This window comes from Nannospalax galili, unplaced genomic scaffold, assembly GCF_000622305.1.
Source record: "Nannospalax galili isolate Female #2095 unplaced genomic scaffold, S.galili_v1.0 scaffold96, whole genome shotgun sequence".
Taxonomy (NCBI): Eukaryota; Metazoa; Chordata; class Mammalia; order Rodentia; family Spalacidae; genus Nannospalax; species Nannospalax galili.
The window spans coordinates 6,398,473-6,406,853 of NW_008342018.1; positions in this window are offsets into that span (position 1 = coordinate 6,398,473).

An 8,381-nucleotide genomic window follows, 5' to 3' on the forward strand; every position below is an offset into this window, starting at 1 on the left:
AAGTAAATTATTGAAAAGGGGATATATTGCATTCTTACAGGAGTAACAGAAATTAATCCTTCATAAATTAAAAAGTTATCACAATGACCAAAGGAAAATCACTTTGTTTTATTAAATATTATTTGTTTAGAATATTTTATTTTTACTGACATGTATGTGTATGTGTGTCTGTGGGGATTTGTGCATGTGAATGCAGATATAACACCAGAAAGAGGGCATCAGATCTCTTGGTGTTTGAGCGGCATGTGGTAGCTGAACTCAGGTCATCTGAAAGAAAAGTATATTCTCTAAAGCACTGAACTATCACTCCAGCCCTATATTATATTAAATATGCTCATTTTCTGAGCACAGGATTTATTACCCCTGCCCAGGTTAGAGGATAGAGACTCACCAAGAAACATGGGGCAGAAGTTTTGTGAGTAGTACCTCAGTGCTCAAAGACCTCCTGGCCTGTGCTTAGAGGAGACAAGGAACCACCCCGCCTGTGAAGAGATTTGAGATGACAGAGAGCTTCAGGTATGCTTGCCTGTCCATCAGCTTCTCTCCTGGCTCCACCTGTTTCTTCCCATACTCTTGTGAGTAAGGATTGGATGGAGTACTGTTATTCTTGTTCATCAGGGTCAGATTTTACAGGATATTTAGTTTGACTATTAAGAGAAAAATTATAAGAAAATGCAAAATTCAAGAAAAAGAAACGGAGAAACTTTGCAGCAAAAGGGCTCTGAAAATTCAGTTTTAGAGGCATGTATTCTAGAGGGAACAGGGAAACAACACAAAGCAATTCCTTGACTGCTCATGGTTACAACTTTTCGCTTATTAGAAGAGACTGGGTGTTTTCAGGGCGGCATGCCCTTTGAAGTTTATCTTGTTGTGCCATGTGACTGGCTGAAATCCTGGGAATTTGTCAGAAATGACACAACGTATGTTGCATTTATACCTGCAGTCTGCAAAGGTGGGTCTATTTTTTTCCTCAATGTATATTTTTATTGATTTTTTTGTGAATTTCATACAATACCTCTTAATCATATTTAGATCCCTTCCCTCATCTGCACCCCCTCATCCCCACTGGATTTCATGTGTTCTGTCATATATGTTAAGGCCTATCAAGCCATGCTTTTGTGACCAGATGTCCCTCAGTGCAAGTTGATTCACTGAAGCCTAATTAACCTATCTAGTATCATACTTGTTCCCTCACCCAGCAGTAATCAGCTCTCAGCAGTTCCAAAGCTAAGGCTGAGGTCCACTGCCTACTCCTCCAGTTCTGCACTGAGTTTTTGTCTGATTGAGTCTGATGGGTCTCGTGCATGTTGTCACCCTTGCTGCAAGTTCATATGAGCAAGTTCCCGTGAACCTGGAAGACTCTGTTTCCTTATGTTCATGCACCATGGGGCACAGTAGTGTGGCACTTTTATCTTGGAAGTAATCAACTACTATCTAATTGACCGTAAAGCACTCTCAATGGGAGAGACCTCATCAGTGGCATTGTAAACATATTCAAATACACATAACTGGAGAGGTCATAGATCCTAGAGAAAACCCTATCTCTGTCATATCCCTAGAACGATGAAATTTATTACTGCATGCTAAATATTTATCCTTATATTAAATATTTATTTATCCTTATATCTATATTTATTCTTATGTTTATATTTATTTATCCTTATTTTATATTTATTTACCCTTATATTAAATATTTATCCTTATATTCCAAGTACACCATTCACCACTCATCAAAGAAGCTTCTTTTTTCAACAGATGGAGACTAATATAGAGTTCCACAACTGGTCATACACAGAAAATAAGTGTTTGTGAGATGCCCAGCCCTCTGTGCACATCTACAGGGGAACTTTTACACCTAAGGTTCATGGAACATAGTGGAACAGGGGGTAGAGAGAATACTAGTTTATCCCTCAAAGACTGCAACTGGCCAAAGTGTAGAGAATAAGAGACTGCAGTGTATGTCCCTGGATAGGACTCCTAATTAAACCTCACCCACCCATGTCTCGGGGACAATGGTGAAAGAGAAGGTAGAAAGATTGCAAGACCCTATTGCTGAAGACAGGATATACTTCGGATACAGGGCTTGGAGGACTGGACTTGGAACTGTCATGGAAGTTGTCTTCCTTAAGACTATCTCTCCTAGTTTGAAAGGACACTATTTAAGCTGCTAAGGGAGAAAATCAATCAATGATCCAAATCTAGGCTATGTCTCTTTTTAAAACGTAGCTGTTTTGTCTGCTCAAGAATTGTCCTAGCCTGGTCTGTATTTTATTTTTCTTTTGTTTTAAATACGTGCTTTAACTGAATTTTTGTGCATTCCATATAATAAATCTTAATCATATTTAGACACCCTCCCCCCATCCATAACTCCCCCAATACCTCCCCACCACTGGATTTAATGCATTATGTCACATATGTTACTGATGGGGGAGGGAAAGTTGATTTTTGTTACTGGAGCATTTTTTCTATCTTAATAAGGCATGTATCTTTATTCTCAATCTCTTCAATTCAGTATGAATATTCAATTGGGCAGACTTACTAAAACTTAGTTTTCACAATGATACTATGGTTAGACTCATATGGGTTAGGTCTTGAATCAAGATTTATTTGACTGGATATTGATAATTAGGATTCAGAGAGGGAGGATGGACTGTGGAATTGCATCCTGGATAATGGACATATGGAGCACTCTTTGAAGGGAGGCTGAGTCCTTGTTACCTTAAATAATTGATAAATAGAATGGTTTGCAAGGGAGCAACGCTCTAGAATTTGGCACATATAAAGTAACACACATGTTCTTTCTCTCGTTAACAGAATAAATTGAAAATAATTAAATTTATTCTTCAATTTTATGAATGTGTGTGTGTGTTGATGTATATTTGTGTGATTCCAGAACAAAATCTTGACTGTTGTTCCTCAGACACCATCCACCTTGATTTTTGAGTTGGAGTCCCCATTGTTCTAACTTTACCAATTAGACTAGACTGGCTAGCCAGCTAAACTCAGGGATTCGCCTAAGTGCATCTTAACATCACTAGAGTAAGTGGTATGTGCCACATATAATGGTGCTGGTTTTGGAAATCAAAGTCAGGTCCTCATGGTTGGGAATAAAGATCTTTAGTGACTGAATTATCTCTCCAGCTCATGATTCTTCAATTTTGAAAGGGGTATACTCAACATCTTTCACTGACTATGTACACTGCCTAGAATGTTTCCTGGAGTACCTTGCCTGTGATAATTCTTTCCCTATATCCATCATGACTTAGCTCATGTCATGGTGGTATTGGTTTACTGGACAGAAAGACACCTGAGTGAAGCTCAGGCACTCCAGTTGGTGGCACAAAAAACTACTCAGATACTATCATCACTGCCATGGGGAGGTGTGCCCTTGAGTCCCCTGAACAGGACTCTAGAAGATTTTTAGTTCCTGTAAAGCTGTCTTCCATTTTTTTCATAATAAGGAGGCAGGGAACCTCTGGATTCTTTAGAGTAAACATCTGTATTAGGGGAATGAGTTATTTTCTTGGAATTGAGGCAAATATGACTAGAAAAAAAGTACTATCACCATGAAGTCTATGCCCTTTGAGAACAAATTATGCACCAGAGAGCGTTCTGAGTGCCTCTTCCATATCTACTTAACTCTCCCAATCACTCTGCCGCACAGATGATATAATTGCCTATGCTTACAAGATCATAAAGCACTGATCTGAGCAGTATATGAAAAATTAAGAGATTAAGTGCATTGAAATTAGACTTTGAACATAGCTATTTTGACTTGAAAGATCATGCAATTAATATAAAATAATGATAGCTTGGCCTCATAACCAGGTAAATATTTTTGGGAATATTCCTATCTCCATGTTATTTCAAAATTTCTACATTTATTTGTATATTATGTGTATGCACATATATGTGTGCATACTTACACGTATGTGTGTGCAGGTCAGAGGACAATTTTTAGGAACTGGGGGATTTAACTCATGCTGTCAGACTTGACACCTTTATCTTACTGTGCCAGCTCACCCCTCCTTTCTACATTTTGAAGTGAGGCGATACTCTTCTTGTATTTCTACTTAGATGAAAATTAATACCAAGTAAATGTCCTTATAGCATATCTATTTGATTAGATATTGTTAACTTTTATAGGTAGCTGAGCTAATTGTTATCAAAAAAGGGAAAACAAATTCAGAGTCTAGCTCTATCTTTGATGCTTTACAAATAGCAGCTCTCATCATTAACCAGTATTAAAAATGGTTCTGAACTACTTTGATTTTCAGCTTTAGGTATATGCATCACTGTCCACACCACAATACCACCACCAACTTGCAGAAGTGCTAGGAAAGATGCATAGCCTTTCTCCTAACAGCATCATGAGATGGGTACCTACTGCAATATGTACAATCTCTTGATTTAAAAACACAAAACAAAACAGCAGCAATAATGAGGAAAGAACAAAACCAATTCAAATCAACAACAAATATCTCTGATACATTCCAAATGTTTCACAATCACAAGACCCAGTAAAAAGGTTAAGTGTTGGTATGATCATTATCGAGACTCAGACATTCTATCCATAAAGGAAAAATAGTTAATCTAATAGCTAAGACATGTGGACAACAGGATCTGGTCAAGTGAAAAGTATTAGGGCATACAACCCCATGCTGAGAGCTTGGCTCCTAAAGGAGCACTGACTCCTGTAAAGCCTGCAAAGAAATTCAGTCCCACAGGCAACCTGATTGAATTCTGCTGACACCACGTACTAACCATTCTCATTTAACAAATAATAACTGGGCATACAGGCAGATGAACTGGATACTCCATGATACCAAATGGCTCCAAGAAAATGACTAAAGATAGTAAAGTACTAACTAAATTAACACCTCTTATCCAAGCTATTGTACCTAACATGGATTTTGAGAAACTAATACAAATGGATGTTTTTCCATATTGTGTTAGACTTTATGTTTGATTCAGTAACTTCTGAGTAACTTCTGAGTATTTTGCAGATGTGGAACCCATTTGAGAGATATCAAATACACTTGAAGAAATACGGATGGAAAATAAATTCACAGGTGGTATAAAGGTCAGGTATAGTTGTGAAATTCTTGGGAGTTTTATGGTTGGGTAAGGCTCAAGTGATATCCACCAGGATGGTTGGAAAAAAGTCTACAATAACCTGTGCCTATAGATGCCAAAGAGTAAACAGATATCCCATGAAAATAAAAATAGAAGTTCTCCCAAACTGTACAATTGTTAATGAAAATTCCAGTACCAGGGGTTAGGTTTGTCTCCCTATGAGCTGGTGGCCAAGGGAGACATCGGAGGTCCCCAAAACTATAACAGCGATTGCCACTAATGTTGGTTGCACACCAGAAGACCCTATTGCCGACACTACATGATGTCAGCATGAGAAAGGGAGAAATCAGTCTGGGACTAAGCTGGAAACTCCCTGCCACCAGATGGCTGGTGGTCATAGCACCAGGAGGTGCTAAACATAATCACTAAGGAAGAACAGTCCTGAAAGTTCTGCTTAATGATGTGCCCCACATGCTACACTAATGACTTGCCAAACCAGATGTACCTGCTGGTGTTAATAATGGTGAGACTAGCCTATGTACAACTGACAAATTTCCAATTGAATTTAAGGTGTGCTCCTTGGGCAGGAACACACATCTGGTACTGCAAGCCAGGCCAACCTCTAGTGGCAGGAGGAGTCATAAGCTTCGGTGGGAAACCACTACAATTGCTTTGTTAGATGAATGTGATATACCTGCTAAGGTACCTTCCAATCATTTGTGTTTAAACCCATAGGTTAGGTTATTACAGTATTCAGTGTTCATTTAGACTTCCCTGCTTGTTTCATTTGTGTTTTTATAGTAGGGGGACTACACCTGGGATGGGCCAGCAGCCATGTCTTAGAAATAGATGATGAAAAGGCCCAAGAGTTCAGTATCTCACCACACTGGAAGGAAGATTGTCTTACAACTATATCACTCCCTCCAAGACTCAGGGACTCTTGTGGAAGAGGATGACAGAAATAATGTAAGAGCTGGAGGAAGGGATGGAGTGTTTCATACGACTGTTCTCTGACTGGCAAGTCATGGACAGATGCCTTCTTCCCAAGCTTCATTGCACTTGATTGCCTTGGATCATAACAAAACTTGTTGACTGTTTACACTCTGCAAGAAAAGGGCAGGAGAAGTCAGCCACACCTCCCAAGGAACCAGTTGGTCCTACTTACATGAGAGGGAAGGACTAAGGGTACGTGGAGGAAGCCATGGGGTGTGTCTCACCATTTCCTACTGCTGCTGGAAAGTCAGGATCCTTGCTTGGATGGAGACTTTCTGGTGTGGCCTTAGAAGGGAAACAGCCACACTTCTGTAAGTAAGCCCTCATCCACTGCTCTGTAAGTAAGCCCAATAGAATCACTGGTTTTTCAAACTGCAGTTTGGTGAAGTTGTACTTCACTTTGTTGTAGGGACCAAGGGAGGAGGTGGCCAGATATAGTTTACACCTCCCAGATTAATTTTTAGCAACAAATGTACAAGTGAGCAAAACTAAATGGACTCAGTAGGAAGTACACAGGTACACATACAATTTCTGTATGTGGAGAGAAGGAGGAAAAGAGGGGCAGAAATAATATATAGTGCTCATTTATAAAATACTCAAAAATAAAATAAATTTAAATATAATAAATCAGATGTTCACATTGGAAAGATCTGAGCTATTTTTAACTGTAATATTTTCAAATGTTCTTAATACATTTTCTTAGGTATCCTCAACTTTTGTTAATTAAATATTTTTTAACAGAAAGATAATAGACATGGAAAACAGCACCACACTGCTTCCAGTTCATGGTCATGGTTTTTTTTTAATCTTTTTATGAATTACAAATTGAAAAATCTTGATATAAAACAATGAATTAGCATATAATCATATTTCCCCCTATATTAAATCACTTCCCTATCAATGAATTTTAAAAAGTTAAAGAAAATTTAAGCCATTCTCACCTTAATATTTAGATAATAACTGTGTAAAAGCCCAGTGAAGCAAGGGGTGAAAGGTATGCTAATAACACCCCTGCAATTATGTCCACACCAAGTCCCTAAGCTTGAGATATATCAGTTCACAGAGGACTGGGGCTTAGAAAATGTGAATAAATTAAGAACTCTTACAGTGGGATATTATCCTGAATTACATATGTCTGCCCAGTGTAACAAGAGGCCTCAAAATAAGGACATAGAAACATCTGGCAGAAAAAAAAAATTGATTATGGAACAGGGAGGGAAACATTGACCCAGGAATTCAGAGGTCTCCAGGGGCTGGAAAATCAATGGCCCTGGTTCTCCCCTGAAACCCTAGAAAAGAACAAAGCCCTGCAGGCACCTTGGTTTGGGTCCAGTTATACTGACTGTAAATTTCTGACCTTGAGAACTGTAAAATATGTGTGTGCTGTTTAAAGCCTTAAAATAAAAAGAAAAACAATAAAATAAAATGTTGGTGAGACAGCTTGGGAAGTAAAGAAGTTTATATATGACTGTATGGAAGAAAATTAGTCCAGCAATTTTGGAAATCATCAAAGAAATTCCTTAAAATTTGAAAAAGAAAATCTACCATATGACCCAGCCATACCACTTCTGGATATAAATCTGAAAGATTCAAAGAGAAAAGTCTAATTGTGTTTACTTCAACACTGTTTACAAGAACCAAGGTGCAGAATTCTCACAAGTATCCACTGATAGGTGAATAGATAAAGAAAATACATTTATGATAGTGTTTTATCCAGCCATAAATAAAAATCATTCTGACATTTGCTGGAAAGTGAATGCAATTTGAGACAGGCATAGAAAACAAAACAATCAAACTCAGAGGATATATATATATCTTATGTATAAAATGAAAAAGCTGAGAGTGTGGGAAATGGAATAACGGGGTGTGGGAGGAGGAACAGTGAAGGAGAGGATGGGGTTGAGTATGAATAAAATACATGCTACACCTGTATTAAAATGTCTTTATGATATCCACCCCTATGTACAATGAATATATGCTAATAAAATCACCTAATTTCAAATGTATATCAAATTCAATTCATTATTCATAATATTGAGAAAAAGCTGATAAAGTACCAGATTATAATTATGTCCATATTAATATTGTTATATAACTTTTCCAGATTTATATATTTTTATGTTAATACGCTTTAAAAAGTGTTAGTAGAATTTATGGAATTCAGACTTCAGTAATAGGCAGTACAATTTTGAGTTTCAAAAATAAATATATCATATTTCTTAGTATATCTGCACATGTCTATATATGCACCCATGTGTTAAGTGTGCCTGTGTGTATGTGTGTGTGTGTGTGTGTGTGTGTGTGTGTGTGTG